The sequence below is a fragment of the Chroicocephalus ridibundus genome, chromosome 3 (assembly GCF_963924245.1).
Source record: "Chroicocephalus ridibundus chromosome 3, bChrRid1.1, whole genome shotgun sequence".
In the NCBI taxonomy this organism is placed as follows: Eukaryota; Metazoa; Chordata; class Aves; order Charadriiformes; family Laridae; genus Chroicocephalus; species Chroicocephalus ridibundus.
Window position 1 is genome coordinate 124,750,598 of NC_086286.1, and position 17,143 is coordinate 124,767,740.

The 17,143-nt window shown below is 38.1% G+C and overlaps 1 non-coding gene across 1 annotated transcript; it reads left to right on the forward strand.

Moving 5' to 3' along the window:
• Positions 1-14,844: 14,844 nt before the first annotated feature.
• TRNAG-CCC (transfer RNA glycine (anticodon CCC)) lies at positions 14,845-14,915 on the forward strand. The gene has a single exon. It is a non-coding gene; the product is annotated as a tRNA-Gly (tRNA).
• Positions 14,916-17,143: the final 2,228 nt, after the last annotated feature.

Consider the following 17,143-nt stretch of genomic DNA (forward strand, 5'->3'; position numbering starts at 1 on the left):
AACTAGATCTGCTCTGATGCTGGACAGTAATAATGGGCAGTGACTGAGGGGAAAAGGCAGGATGAGTGGGATCTAAAGAAGGAATTGAGACTTAGGTCACGGAGAAAAAACCTCCATTGCTTAATTTTTGTGTTAAGGGCTGAAATGACAAGAAATAATCAAGGGGACTTCTAAGGAGAAACAATTCAGAAGAGCTGGTTGCGAAGTATATATAATCAAACTCAGGACTGAAAAGGACAAACATTTCACTTGTATTGTGTGGGTAATACTATAATATATTTTTGAAGGTTTGGATATAAGGTTTCTAAAACCAAAAATCTCAAAACTTCTTTGTTCAAAAAGCATGCTTCTGAAATGACCTTTAGGATCAGACTCCCCAGGCTTGGGGCAGTTTGGCTAGTGTAGGTGAATATGCAGCCATATTTTTTTATTCAATAAAGCAGAGATGAGGAATCCAAATTTCCTGCTGGAAATGGTTCTTTGTCCTTTTAAAGCCAAAATGCACATGGAAATCTTTGGAAGAGTACTAGGTGATCCATGACAGACCCAAACCAGACATGTCTTAGTCCAATAGACAAGTGAATTCCATAGCATAGGGCTTAGCCTGATATTGTCTAGTGAATTAGTAACGTTGTAATCTTGGGGAACTAGAGGTGTCATCCACAAACTGCTCATCTGCAAGACAAATGTATGGCTGTAAAGCAGGTGGGACACTGGGTGTAAATAAAACCTATCTGTGTTTCTCTGAAGTCACCGTGTAAATATGAAAAAGGGGAGTTAATATGATAGTGCCATAAGGACATTAATTCTGCATAGTAAACTTGTTCCATTCCATTGTTATTTTTATTTTGTATCTCCCTTTATTTTATTGCATATTTCTTTGGCAGCTTTAGGAAGCACCCATCAAAGAGGAGTTTGCATTACAGAAAGAGCCTCTCTTGTCTTTGATGCAAGCAAAGAACTTGCACACACAAAGTGGAAGGTTTAATCAGTGCATCAGCATGAGAAAGGTGCATTTCTCAACTTGCCCCTGAAATCTCACTTAGCTCCAGGGGTAGCAATTTTGGTTTGCTTCAAGGAGATGGGGAGACAGTTATTTTTCCCACTGCTGTTAAGCATCTGCCTGCGGTCAGGCAAAAGGGAAGAGCATGAATTTACGCTTCCGGTTCATTTCAACAGAAATAATGAAACTGTCAACAAGTAATGAAAACGGAGGAATTGTGAGCAGGGTTATTTGTTCTCATCAAATCTCATCTCTTTATCCAGTCAGTAAAGGGAGAAGTGATAGAAAAAGAAGGTGGTTAGAAACACTTTGAGAGTATACGAAGGTATATGAATGAATCCCAGTATATACTGCAGTTAAATATCAAACCTGTGACCAGGTCAAAAAAGTACCCCAAGTTTGACTCGCAGTGTCTGTTTTCCTCTATCTTACAATTGGAAATTACTTCAATACATTTTCACTTACTTTCTGTTAATAATTATAATTTAAATAATGCTTTCCATAATTTTATTGAGGCCCTAGCATAGTTCTCCTGATCTTCCATTTATTATTTTTATATATTAATAGAGCAATCTATTTCTTCAGTCATTTGCCAATTGTGTCTAAAATTCATCATGAACCTCTGTGAATATTTTGCTGACCTATTTTTTTTTTTTTATTTCTTTCATACTTTTGGGTACAAGGTACCCAAACCAGCTTTCAGTTGGTTATTGGGCCCTTCCTTTTTTCCTAATATATTAAACTTCGGTTTTCACTGTCCTTAACTTCACTCAGTTCCTTAAGTCAGTTACTATCTTTTTCTGATTGCCAGTCTCTAGTTATTTTCCATTTATTAAATAATTTTTTAACACCTCAGTTCATATTTTACTGCATGCCATTTGCTGATCCTGGTTTTAGCAGAAGTAATGGAAGACCCAAAAGCTACGCACCTGTATAAACGTACACAAGATTGCTCTCTACACAAGATTTTTTTAAACCTCAATAATTATCTGAATTAGATGATGAGCTTTCCAGCTGTGACTTTTTTCAGACTGGACCTCGTTAACACATTTTTAATGAGTTCTGAACACATTCCTTCTCATTTCATACCTGGACTTTAAGAGAAATCTGAGAGGGTTTTTTCTTGTAATGCTGAGTGACCGAGGGAAAGTTGAGAACTATAAAAAAAGCATATACCTTTTTGCTACCAAGACTTTTCAGTGACTGAAGTCAGTAAGAATGAGAATCTTTTCAATGGGATCTGAGTGAAACCCTGTTTCCTTTTTTTTTTTCCTCCCTAGCTATAACCTCACATTTTAATTACAGTCCTATTCTCAGCTTTACCTATACAATCAATTCCTTAGATTCTTTTCCTTAAGAAAGTCTCATGTTTTCTGTGTTACTTGAAAAAGAATATATTTTCAAATGTATTCTGCAAAACAAAACAAGAGAAGATATTGTAAAAAAAAACAACACCCAAACCAAACCAGAATCTTCATATTGTGGAGTTAGACATTGCAAGGCTGTGCACTTTTGTCCAATACAGCTGTCAGAGTTTTAAAGAGCTAAAATGCTGAATCTTCCATTTTCATGAGGAATGAAAAATATTTTGAAGCTAAGGCAGGACAGTAGCAGTCATGTCAGCTGCCAGTGCCATGAGTCTGTGCCTGAAAACCCATTATGGAAATCAGCCCCAATAAATTATTTTCTTTGACTTTTCCCATCTCATACGAAGTAACTGTTCATTGTCCAACTAATAAAAGAGAGAGATATTTAGAAAGCCCTTAATAACCAGCAATTAGCTTTCTATTTCCTGTTATAAAAATTGAACACACTAAAGAACTAAGTCATTTGTATCATTTTCAAGGAATGAATTGTCATTTCTGCCATGGATCCTCTCACAAAGTTGTGCTTAATTTTAGCATCCAGATTCTAACTGATGTCCAGGATTGTCATCATCATGGAAACGAAAAGGATGTAGGAAATGAGAGAAGGAAACAAAAATGCTTCCAGTTTTGTTTGGAATTATGAGTTACACACAGACCAAAAAAAAAAAAAAAAAGAAAAAAAAAGAAAAAAAGTCTAAGTAAAATGTGGAAGCAAGATAATTCCTCCAAGAGGCAGCTACCCACCCTCAGCATTGGCAGGCAAGCAAATCATTAATAACAACAAGGGAGCATTCATTGTTGTACAGCAATGTAGCTTAGTGACTCTGTGCTGTGTGGAGAGAGAGAGAGACTAATGTTGAAAAAAAGCACAAAACACTACTAATATTTCCTTCCTCCATAGTAGAAACCATCTGAAATTAATGAGTCTTATTAATGTAAATTGCACCACACTGTCAGACATAAATATCCCAATACCAAAGGGGCCCATTACCATTAACATCAGAAATGATCAACAAATAAAACTGTTAATGCCACAATATTTACTGGACAAATTGACTACACTCCAAGATAGGCTTATGATCGTGTCTTGCTGTTCGATTTCATTTCCCTGCAAGATGCACTAATGCATGTTGTTATGTGCAGCTGTGGCCGCTTTCCATAAAAAATATCTGTTTTCTATCGGGAGGTGTAGAGCTCAACTTAATCACTATTATTTTCTCCCCCTTGTGAAAATTGAGCATTTTGGTCTTTTCAAAACTGATACAGGAAAACCTTAGATTTTTATTAGAAAGGATAGAAACAAGCTTGAAGATTGGTTCTCAAGAGAAAAAAACCAAAAAAACAAAAAAACCCACCAAACACCAGACTAATGATTTAAGTCAATCACAAACAGATGTTCTCCTAGAGAGCTAATAATTTTTTTTTCAGATTTTTTTTTTCCATCAGAAATGCAAAACACAGCAGCCTTTGAGTAAGATATCAGATTTTTCTGCTGACATTTTCTCAAACTTTGGATTTTTAAAAGACACCAGATTTGTAACAAGGAAGCTCCAGTTCATCACCAATAAAAAACAGAGAAATAATTTTTCCAATGTAAGATGAATGTATGAAGATGATAAAGTCCATACAAATATGTTTCAAATTCTATGAAATACTAAAGTGGATGCCTTTACATTTTAAAAATTTTGCATAACTTTTTCTCTTCCTTTCAAACAGATAAATTTGAGTATTTAGCATATACTTCAAAAGTTCAAGATACAGTTCTAACAAAAATGTAATGTAAGAGTAGAGCCAAAGAGTATCCCTTCGATATGTCTATAGTACTTAGTTATGTAGAGTCCTGGTCTATGTCTGAAGACTTTAAGTTCTCCTACTGTTAATTTGTTAATGGAGTTCTCAGATAACACTATAATCTGCGTGAGCTATCTAGAGGCGATATGGTAGAAATGAAAGAACGAAGAGAAAATAAAAAATTGTGCATTCTACTAAATTCTTTCCAGTGGGTTTATTTTGGAGTGTGATTCCTATTCAAACAGTTCAGTTCTCTGATGCTTCCTAAAATTGGGCCACTGAGTATAAAACAAGGCAAATGGTGCTTGTTTAGCTTTACTGGTAAATTTAGGTAGTTTTCCATACAGGGTCCTGACTGACTTGCATCAAACTTTGCTGCTCAACTATTACCCACCATGAGACAGGGAAACAAGACTTGGAATTCCGTTATAAGGCAGAGCTTATAGCACCTACGCAATTTGTTAAGGAACCTAATCTACACAATTTTGGCTTTAGATACCTAATTCCCATTGACTTTCATGGGGCTTTGGATGTTCTAGCGTCCTTTAGCAAATCCCAAGTTTGTGAATGCAAGTCATGCCTTAATTTTATCATTGAAATGCCAAGCATACATTCAAAGTCAGTCATTTCAGTTCCTTTAATTGTTGATAGAGGAGGATGTGCACATCAAGAAGGCAATTTGTGCCATCTGGAGAAAGACATCTAAGAGATGAGTAAATTTTCTTCTGAAGAAGTCTGACTCACCTTTCACTGTAGTAGCTGTTAATACTACATGCCTAAATTTTAGATTAAGTGAAATTAATCCTAAATATAATATCAATATTTCAGCATCACTACAGGCCCCAAAGTTTTGACCTTCTAATTATTTTTAAGAAAAACAATCCAGCAAAAAAACCCTCAAGATCCATGTCTGTACAGCAGCCAAGCAGAAAGCCCATCTTTTTCTGATCTTCATGTCAATACATACTTTTTGTGTTCATTATCAACTCAAGAACCTTAGTTTTCAACAAGAGATATCTGAGTAAAGGGTAAATAGATACCGTAGAGGTACACTGGACTTTCTTTTACCTCACAAACTACATATTTAAACTGAGTCAAGGACAATTCTAGGATTCACACTGCCTGGCACAACGGTGCTTATATCCCTATAGGCATTCGCTATCACCCCCAAAGCCCAACTATCTGACCGGAAGTGCTCCAATGCTGTTGCCCAAATCATTCATGTGAATTTTCTGTGAAAATATAGCTAGGCACAATCCAATAGTTATGCTAACAATGTAATGGTAGGAACTACATTGTGCCAGTGACCTGCTGTTCCAGGTTTACAAGTTCAAAGACAGCCGCAGAGTCTAAAGCAGCATCAAAAGACTCATCTATAGCAACAGAATCAAGGAAGCCTTGACACAGTTATTAACACAGTCAACCACAGCCAGAGGTGAAAGGATTGCTTGACAGACCCTTGCCAGCGCAGCATACTGTTCCCAGGCATTATCCTACCCATGTTTGATTGCACACTACAAATATTGCTTTTTCCAGCCAATGGGCCTCACTGCAATGCGTACTAATAATAAACCTTGTATTTTTCTGGTGTTTTATCCACCTCATTTTAAACAACTTAGTCACTCTGCGTATGTGCCTGCTATATGGTTTAATTACTGAAGGTCACAGCAAAAGCCTGAAGCAGAAGCAGCGCAAACTCAACTGGTGGAGCCCCCAATTGACATCAGTTGACCTACTTTTCCTGAAGTCAATGAAGCCAGCAACAGTTGAGGGTTTTTCCTAATTATTTCTGTTTTAATCACAACTCTGTCCTTTAAGGAGTACCACGGCTGGAAGCTGCACAAGAAATAACAATAACCTCTCCAAACAATGATTGTAATAAGGTAGTTGGTACCTGCTCTGCTTATAAGACTTTATACTGACACTGCAGTGACTCAATCTGGCCCGGCTGAGTAGTAGTCAGGCATGAAATGCCACACTTTTTCCTGAATTTAGCCAGCATAGTAAAAGTTCTGGCATTCTCCAGACCATTCATCCAGTCAATCTTGCTAGCTTGAGGGAGTATCAGTACACAAGACAGATCATTCAGATATGGAAGTTTACAACAACAGAAGCCATTGTGGCCAAAACCATAAATGCTTTCAAAAAGCAGCTAGAAAAACTGATGAAAGCAAAGTTCATCCAGACTCATGAAAAATAAAGACACAGGTTGGGCTTTTGGCTTGTAAAGTCTTTTAGGCCTACGTTCCTGGAAGATGGGAAGATACAGTCAGGAAATAAATAGAGTTTAAGCTTTTTCTTGTTTTGTAATCTTCACCTGAGGAACCATTGAAGGCCACTCCCAAAATGAGTGTGCTGTCAATGGACATTTAGCTGTAATTCAATTACCATCATTAGCAGTAAAGCACTGTTTACCCTAAACACTAAGAGTCCTGTCTCTGCTTTCTGGCTGGCTTCCATATCTTCAGTTCAACAAGCACTTTCTGTTTTTTTGTTTTGTTTTGATTTTTCCCCCTCAGAAATACACATCTTCCCCTCATCTTTAGTTTTGTTTGATCCCGTTTTCTACTAGGAATCTAGATATGGAATGCCATCTATATGTATATATATGTGTGTGTCTGTGTGTGCATACATATATATACTGTGCTTAATTCTTTGCAATTAAGCTTGGTGATAATTGTTTTTGTGCATTAGTCATAATCACTTTTTAAGCAGCAAAGCCTATTATTGCTGTAGTGTGTGTTTCAGATGCCCTGCAGATTTGAGTAATTTTGGGTAGTGCAGCTGTGTGTGGTAAAAAGATTTTACAATGCCTATAAAATTTTGCCTCATGACATTTTCAGCAAGTGAATCTGTGGCACCACGTAGCAGTTTCACTATTTTTATTAAATACTGGATACCATCACTTTATGCAGTTTTTAAACAAGACACATCCTTAGAGACAGAGGTTAGAAGGTCTGGAGTCTGGGGTGAGAGCTGTGCTCATGAGAAGCAAATGGTTTCTGCTCAACTTATCCATTCTGGTCGCTTTACCTTTTTCCTATGTTTTGGATGTGTGATGTTGGCTCATCTTCCCTCACATGCCTTGGACGTTGCTGAATACAAAATGTTAATGTTGCACAAATACCACTTACTTTGTTCCACAATGAACACTAGAAGAGATATTTGCAAAAATGGTTTAATTGTCACCCAAACATACATCACTGCAAAATTAGAGGAGAGAAACCTGTTCCACTGGAGCCTAGGGTCTTGTTTTCTGTCATGAGATGAGGTTAAAGCATTCAAATGTTTTTCTTCTCATACCATTTAGGTGTCTAAATGTTCTTTGCCTGAGTCTCAGCTAGGCATTCAAGGGTGCTTTCACAGTCAATAAAAGGAGATCCTTTGAGATAGTCACTTCTCGCTTCCTAACATAGGTCTCTACAGAGAGACAGGTAAAGAGCTCTCAGGAGATACCAGTTTCTATCTACTGGTACAAAAAAATGTCAAACTGACTACACTAGATCTTGGCATACAATAACTATCTAACATTAAAAGGAGATGAACTTCACCATTTTCAATCCTAATCTGAGTCAGCTGGACCAAGCAATAAGGACAATTATATCATAGCTGTTCTTATCTGTCACAATCCTATTTCCCTCAAAGAGGTCTTTTAAGTAATCTGGAAAACTAGCTAACATTCAGTTTCTTCGTTTGCTATTCTGGTAGAAACCTAGGGACTAAAGGGCACCAGCAACTGCTTTTATAGTAGTATTCAGAGTCATCGTTTAATACACTTTTAGCGTGTGTTTTTTTTTTCAGTTCCAGGGCTTCAGTAACAGGGTTATACAGCTCCTAGATCAATGCTGAGCATCATTGCACCAACTCAAGGACCGAACGGAGAGATTTTGCTTTTGTCTGCAAAAAAAGCAATAGAAGCCCGCCCTCATTGATCTCATCACAAGAAAAACACTATTCACATCCTGATCTTTTGTGCAAAAAGCCTAGGGGCAGATGCTATTGTTTCTGTTGCTAAAATATCTGTTGGCTAAAATAACAAATGAAAATCTCGATCTACACACGCAATGTCTCTAAGGAAAAGGAGAAGCTAAATTACCTGGGTACGTTGCTTGGTGTGATTTTCTGCATCACTTTGACTTTCTGTGATACAAACCACCATGTTGTAGCTGTAAGTATGCATCACTTTTCTACAATCAATGTAACTTTCTTTCTGTTCCCTCCCTAATTGCAACTTATAGCCAAGCCAAGTGCATGATATAAAGGCAGGATTTGCAACAGCAAGAGTTTCAAGTGATTTAGAAGTGATTAAGATGGGACGAGCACATGGTTCTTATTAAGTCTCTCATCCTTTTTTGGAGACACGAGATGGCTAACACAAGCACACTGTGATCGTATCAGATGTCACGAGGACTGTGCCTTTAGAGATGATTCAACATTATGTCCTAAATAAACCCACAGAGACAATTATTGAAAAGAAATGTGTTGCAATCACACTTAATTAGTTTCAGTTAAGCCGGGATAGAAACATCTTCTGCAGCGAACTTTAACCTTCACAAGCCACTTCCACTTTCTTCTTCAGATCATGTTCCCTTTGAATATCCTTCTCCACCCCTCACCCCCAACCAGAAGGACTGTCTCTTCTCAAAAGCCACTCTTCCATTGTGTCTCCGCATGGACTTGGGAGGACATAGCTCACAGAATCAGAAAACTTTTAATTTCCTTCTTCCCTGAGAGTTCATAATGCCTTGCTGGCTGCTGCAAAATAGTGAAAACTGACCCAGCACCTCCCCCTCCCAAATTAAAACCAAATTTCCCTATAAGAAATAGCCAATTTCCAATAGAGACACATTTTAACATTAGTTTTCATGAAACATTTGATAAAAAGCAGGCAAATTTCCACTGGAAAACGCCTTGGTTTCTTTCCAGTTGACTTGGCTATCCTTGGTCTTTTTCCCCTCAACAACATACATGGTAGCTGTAGAGGAATCTCCCTAAACAGTGTAAATCCACATGCAGCATCCGGCGTGGAAAGAAAGGCCAAGAAGAAGAAATCCTGGGAACAAGACCATCTGTTTTTTTCCCCCCAAAATATATTTTTTTATTTCCTTTCTGTCTTCATAAAGATTCATTATTTTTTAAATTGACTTGCTTGTAGAAGAGATAGGCTAATTTCCAGCTAGCTACAATAACTGTTATTTTAGGAAAAAGCACATAAGAATTAAATTAGTTTCTAGTTTTTAAATATTTTATTTTATTTTTCCACAATTATTCATTTTCATTTTGACTATTTCAGGATTGTGTTGCATAGATAGATAGATAGAGCATGTACACAAGTGGATTTAAATCAGGACTCTAGAATTTTTCATCCTGGGAAATTACAAGACCAGATTCTTGAATAATTTCAAAATATTTTTCAGAATTTTCACAGGTGAGAGAAGTGTTAAATATATATTTTTTTTCCTTGGGACAGTTTGATGAATCTACACTCTCTGATGAAACAGATCACATTAAAAAAATCCCAGTCACCACCCATTTCTACCTTACCCTAATTTAGATCACCTGGAGTTTTATGAAAGTATAAAAAATCCCTGACTACAGGCTCTGATTCTTCTTGCTCTCAACACACCCTTTCCCTTTTCTGGGTCAGTGTTATTCCTGATGCTAAGATCTCTGAAAATGAAACCAGATTAACTGTAAGCCTAACATCCAGGTCTCATGGATCCATCCTCTCTCCATCCCATTGAATGACCCCATGCCACGCTCAAAGATGGATGACACAAAATGAGGAAAATCCTCATTCCTGACCTCAATGCTAGGACGTTGAGGCATGTTTTAAGTCTCCACCAGCCACCAGTGCTGTTCAGCAAAGTATGCAGACCACTGCTTTGCTGGGGAATTAAAAGAAACACCACCATGTGCTGTGCTGTCAACACCTTGGCAATATCAGCCTTTCCTCAATTACTTTTGCTTACAAATTACTCCTAATTTTGTTCTTTAAAGCTAGTTAAGAACAAGTGCTGGTAGGATTGATGGGGAACTAACTGCATGATTAAGTAATTACATTTTTAAAGCTTGCCTTACACTACGACTAATGATTTGTCACACAGTAGCAGAAACCCAAGATAATGGATGAGAAATGTTTACATGTAGTTAGTTTCTTCCAAGTCTTTTATCATACCGTGGCTGGTGCCATATATGCATATGATTCTCAAAGAAAGAAAATCTATCACATAATCTCAACTTTTCTGAGCAATTTGTTAGACCTTTGATCACATGCACCGTTTATTATGTGATTTGTCCTGTGATCAAAATTCATTTGTGTTAAAAAAGACTGAATTGTTTTCTGATAAAATAGTTCACTGTCAGAAAAAGGTGGTTTCACTAAATTCTAACACAATGACTCAACAAAATCCAGCACACCAAGAATAATTTGAAACATTCAGTTTCAATAGTTTCAAAGTTCACAATTTTGTTTGCTTTACTTCAATATGTCATTCACGTGAAAGAAGGTTTTTCAGCCTTTGTATAACTGAGGTTTTAATAAGGTTGTTTTCGTTTTCCTGAAAGGAAATGCTTCAGTAATTCCGCCTTCTAAGACATTTCTGAAATTTTGGCTTTTTTCCCCCTCCTTTGAAACAATTGAAAATAAAGAAAGAGTGTTTAAAAACAAATATTCCAAGTTTTGATCAGCTCTAATCATGATCTGATTTGATAGCCAGATGAATTAATTCGATGAGATATTCACTGTTATTTACAATGTGGGAGCATTTGGAGGTTTCTAATGCAATTGTACCACAGCTGACCCAGGCACTGCACGATTGCCGACGGAGTGATCCAAAGCCCTGAGAAATCGATGGAAATAGTCCTACAGACTTCAGTAGATTTTGAATCTGACCCACAAAGAGAGTGGGTCTCTGTCTCAAGCAGCTGCTATACAGAGAGAGCAGGCAGATGGTGGAGGAAGCAAAGGGACTTACCCAAGGTCAGAGAAAACAACTTCTGGTTGCTATTCCAATTCTGTCCTCGTTAAAATGTATTAATTCTAACATCCTCTACTCTTTTATTCTATGAACCAGACCTAATTAAAGTTGTTTGAGTTTTTTGATTGGTTTGGTTTATTCTTTGGTTGTTTGTGGTTTTTTTGTTTTTTGTTTTTTTTTCTTTGTTTTAAACCACATCGAATCAGATACTGTAACTAAACGAACAGAATAAGCAATTTACCATTTAGGGCTCCCTCCAGTCTGTGCGTTCACTTATCAAATGTAATTTCTCCTAGGGGTTGTCGACTTGCTCAGAAAAGCAACAATTAATAGCTATTCTTTAACTGAAAGAAGAATATGGGATTGGATCTACTTCAGGGCACTCCGGTCACAGAGAAAAGAAAGATTTCAGAATCCACTTTGCTTTCGAGCTTAGAGAAACTTATTCATTGCTCTAGTTAAAACCAGAAGTCTGGGAGAAGTGGAAGCCCTGTTTCCTGCCTCAAGGACTGCCCATCATGCCCCTCATCTCTCACTACCTTCATGTCAGTCATGTCATCCAACCTGGCATGAGTAGAGGCAGTAGTAAGATTGTGAGTAGTCTGCTTTTTCTTGAAGGATGGTGTCTTTAGCATCTGTCCAGTATCACCACTCCTGGTCATGCTCACTGCTGAATAATTAATGACAACATAAAGAGTTTTGCATGTTTACTGTAATCTCAACATGGTAAAACCATTTCTACTCTATGCATAGGCTTTTTTTCATAAAACACAGACTGAAGGTGCCTGTTTTAGGTGAGACTAGAAAAGTGCAAGGAAGAGATTGCTACTGACCCAGAGAGTAGATGAGCTACACAAAAGCATGTCAGGAGCAGTAACAGATGTGAAGTGATTGTCCAATGCAGAAAGTCTGTAAGGTGATGCAACACAAATATCAGATGTCTTAGTACATAGTTTTATTTTTTCTCCTTAGACAACTATGCCTTGAAAACATTCACTTGCTGTGAAAAGGTAACTGGCTGTTCATTCTTGTAGGAGTAATTACCTGATAGCCATGGTTGCAGCAGGTCTTCTTTAGTGTTGTCAGTAAAACAAATAAAATCTCATTCTTAAAATAATTTATGCAAAACTACCATTTTAGCCAGAAGAAAGTGTGACAAAAAAAAACCCCAACAAATGTAATTGCATATACTAATAATGTTGCATGTAGACATGAAATATGCTTTGGATTTGGAGCAGAAATGGATGTGCGTGTGAGTTTTTCATTGTTTTTTTTTTTTTTTTTTTTCCCCTGTGTGCTTTTACAATTTTCCCCTTCCTAGCAGTTACTCTTCCAAACACAAAGGACAACTAAACTGACATCAAGTAAAGTTAGTATTCTCCTGTCATTTCTCTGGACATCATCTGTGACAGTTGTGCTTGCGGTGATTCAGTCCCTCACACGTCACTGTTTTCTTGTCAGCTCTCCGTTTCACGTTGCAGAAATCCCTTCTGTCAGCTCCCATTCAGTTTGATAGGTCATGCTTACACCTGCAAGCTGGGACAGTGCCTCTCTGACAGGATCTGTCACAGCACAGCAGTCACCACGCTCAGCCAAACAGCAACTTCACTTAGCAGCAAGTTTGTTATGATGACTTTTAGGATTTGAGGTTTTGGTTTTTGGGTTTTTTTTACAATTTTTTTTTCCCTTTCCCTCTGCCTCCTCTCTGACAGTGACACATACTGGGAACTACAGGAGAAATGAGAACTTTCATCAGTGGGGAGAAACCAGAGACACTTCTGGCAAAGTCAGGACAAGATGATGGCTTGTTTTTCCTGCCTTGGTCTGGGCCAAGTCTATTGCAGGATGTCATGACAGCTAAAGCATTCCTCGGGTGTGTGAAGCTCATGAATCATTTAAATGCATGTCCCTGTATTTCTAAGCCATGCAGCTCAAGGAATTGTTAAAATTTGAGATGGCAAAAGCCTCTGAGGTCATCTGCTCTGTCCACTCCTGGCAAGTCAAGATCACTCTCTCTAGGCGCTGAATGGGTATGTCCTCCGGTCCTCTGTCCACTCACATTTAATTGCTTGTAGGAAGCCACTGGGCTTTTAATTACTCCCACAGATCTCACCCTTGTAAAGTCTCTGTCATTATTCAACCTCCATTTTTTATTTTATCCTGCAACAGGTTCTACCACATGTGATTGATTTGACCATATTTCTAGTGATTTGCTTGACTTAAGGGTGCCTCTCCAGTAGTGTCCCCAGTAATGTCATCCACGTGTCTCTTCCATTACTCCCCACATTTCTCCATTTATCTTCTTCACATCTTCTCGGCACCTCCTCTGCACATTCATGTTGTTCCCTCTTCCTGTTCATTTCTGGATTGTGAATTACTTGGGGCAAAGATTTTCCCTTTCCTTATAACTTTACTGCAGAGATAACTGGGAGAGGTGGCCTGAAGCCTGAAAGACCCTGTGTCTTTGCTGCCTATAAACAGCCAAAACTTGTCATTGCAACCTGCTACCCCAATTGCAAAGAGCTCTGGATCAAATCTCTGTTTTCTATGTATGTGTGTGTTTGTAATTCTGCAGTTAATATATCTTTTTCCAGTGGCTTCTTTTGCAAACAGTCTTCAGTCTACCACAGCACCCTCAGCGCAAAGATTAGCAACCCCGACCTGAATGAAGTATCTCTTAAATTTTATTCTAGTATCCTTGCTTAAAACAGACAAAAAATCAGGGAAAATCAATTAGATGGGGGAGATAAGGTAATTTTAAAAACCTGAGTTGAGTTTAACCTCTGCAGAATGAAGACGTCTCTTTTCTGTATGTCTCAACATTGCTTGGCAGACTGCGAAACCACACTTCATAGGGGAATCCTAGCATTGAAGTATTATAAAAATGCAGACTCACATACCAGCTAAACACCACAAGAAGCAATGCACGATCAGGGGGAAATAGCATTTGCCTTTTATTGGCAATGTTAGCTTCCAGAAAAGAAATAATTCTTTGGGCTTTTACCAAGTGAATTTTCCATTTCAGTGTATAATTTCTTTATTTAGCATTACACCGATTATCCATACTTAGACTAATGATCAAATAGCTCTCAAGCCCAAGATATTTGGCTAAGGCAGCCCGCAGGATTTTTCTTTTCCTTTTCAGTCCTTTTTTCCCCCTTTTATTCCAAATTTTTAGGGTGATTATAGGGTGTGTAAGATCGTTAAAGGATTGGCAGCATGCACAAAACTCAAATCCTTTATCCAGAGGCTAAAGCAAATGTGAGTTGCCAACATGCAATTCCTTCATTGTCCCACCAATGTCCTGAATTAATGGAGGAACCACGCTCTCACTCCACTGAGGGAAGAAAATAGGCTTCTCTGCTTCCCAAGGACCCAGATGAACAAAATACTTAAGCAGATGTCTCCTCCTCTTAGGATGGGAACCATCAAACATACATTGAACTCAAAATATTTGCTTAATATTTATCAACTTTAAGGTTAGAGAAGTAAAAAGCCAGAGGAAGAAGAGGCTTTGATGTTTGTTAGAATAGGTGTGTGTTGTGGTTTGGGCCAGACTGGCCACTGAGATGAACGACAGATGCTCTCCCCAATCTCTTTCTCCAAGGAGAGGAGAGAGAGAGAGAAAGAGATTTATGAGTTAAGAAGAAACTCATTAATTTAGGTGTGTTATTTTTATTAAACATCAACACAGGTATTGTGTGCACCAGTGGTGTAGTGGTATCATGCAAGATTCCCATTCTCGTGACCTGGGTTCGATTCCCAGCTGGTGCACTAATGAGGCAGATGGGATGGAATATCCTGTTGGTCCATTTTGGGTCACCTGTCCTGTCTGCTCATCCCTACAGGTGTGACCCCTTTTCCACTTTTGACCCTCCAACTGGGCAAATAACAAAGTCAGGTGACCCTGGTTGTTAGAGCAATAAGTATAAGCAAGAGCTTCTCTGCATACCATTCCTTGTCTTATGACTCTGTTTCTGCACAATATGCTGTTAATTTCAGAGAGTTTCAGTGACTTAGAAGAGGTGTAGTTGCAAAGTAAAGTTACTGAACAGAAAATTGCTTCTGTTTTACCTCATTCAAGGACAGTGTAGTTATTCCTTATATCCGGGCTGAACGGGAAAGAAGGCTGCCGCTAATCATCTTTGAGGTTGCTCAGCTTCAAGCCAAAGGACAAATCAGGATCCTGTTTCCCAATAAGAGGTGATGTTGGGTCAGAGCAGAAGAATCACCTAGAAATTTAGGATTTCTGATTCCTTTGTCCTTAAGAATAAATGACTTTTAAAGGTCCCTTCCAACCAACACGTTCTATGATTCTGTAAGACCATGTTCGCATTCATGGCTTATGAGCAAAAGGAGTCAGGATGACAAAAAAAAAGAATAGTGAAATTAAATTCACTAACAGAGCTTAAATAAATACAGCTTGAGCAGCTGAAAACCAAGCTTCCTAACGCCACCAAGAGAGTGTATCCCACCATCCATTGTACAGAGACCAGGGAGTGATATTCTCCAGATCTCCTCAATTGTTTGTCTGCTGGCCAACGAGACAGATGATTAACAACAGGTTTTATTTTTAACATGGTCACCACCTGTACGAAGTTATGGGTCATTTTTGTTTTCTTTTTTTTTTAACTCCAATTTAAATTCTCCATTGAAAATGAAAAATAAGAACCAAGCCTCATATTAACTGAATAAAGACCACAGCTATATCTCTGATGTAACAGCAGAATTATGACTCTGTATTCACTGCTTTTTGAGGTCTTGCTTCTGTCATTAATACAGCCAGAGATTACTCTAAAAGCATAAATAAAAACCCTTAAATTGGGGAACTCCTGGGTTTAGGTCTTTACTCTTCTGTGGATTTTTCCTGGCTCTTATAATCTCATTCCCACTGCTCAAAAGATATTTAGAGCTGGCTCAGCACTCCAGCCACCTAGGCAGATCCTTAATTGTTCTCCTGAAACAGTTTTAATCATATCCCCAGAAAGGGAAGCCTGGATAGGTCTGTTAGTAGCTCCAGATTGCTTCTCACAAAGTGTAAAGTTTTGTATTTATGACTGAAGAGTCTGAAAGTTCAAACTCATGAATAGTGGGGACAGAAAATAAGGCAATTATCTTTGGTATAAGTGAGAAAATATTTGTGCAGTTGACATAGCCAAGATATGAGCCATGCTGTCTCATAGGAAATAATCTACATTTGAGAGCTGACGGTGGCCCAGTTCTGCACCTTTCCCTGGCAAAGGTCCATGCAGGTGTCAAAGGAAATCCTACCTGTACAGAGAGCACAAGGCATACCTGTTATCCATTTAGAGGAATCAGGCAAGAAATTCCAAAGGCATTTTTGTCTGCTTATCTTTTTTTTTTTTTTTAAAAGGCAACTTCCTTCTCTCCCCTCGTTGAGTTTTTCTGTTGTTTTCATCAAATAAGAATATGATTCATTTTGTCTCAGGGGGTTTCCACTTTTTTTTTCTTCTGGGTTTTGTTTTATTTTCCTTGTTTTCCAGAATTATGAAGAAAGGGTCATACTGTGGGTATTTCTGGTTCATCCATTTTCTTTTCCCATTACCTTCTATGTTTTCACCATTTTCAGTTTGAGTGATAACTGAAAAAGAATTGTGAAGAAAAAAAATAGTGAAAAATAAGACAAAAATGAAAACTTTTAGCTAACAGATAGACATTGAACTTCTCTGAGGAAACCTAAAGATCATATCAGAATCAGTGCTAAAATTTCCACCAGCAACCAGCTGTCCTGTGCCCTGTCCCTATAAAGCAATCTGAGCAGGTGGACTAAATTTTAAGTTGTTGTTTATTGATGTTTTCAGACCACACACCTTTTCCAAAGTTCATCTGAATTTACACTCATGTAGGTGCAAATGTTAGAAGCACAGAACCTTGTCCCTCAGCACCACATCTACCCATCTTCTAAATACCTCCAGGGATGGTGACTCAACCACTTCCCTGGGCAGCCTGTTCCATGCTTGACAACCCTTTCAGAGAATAAA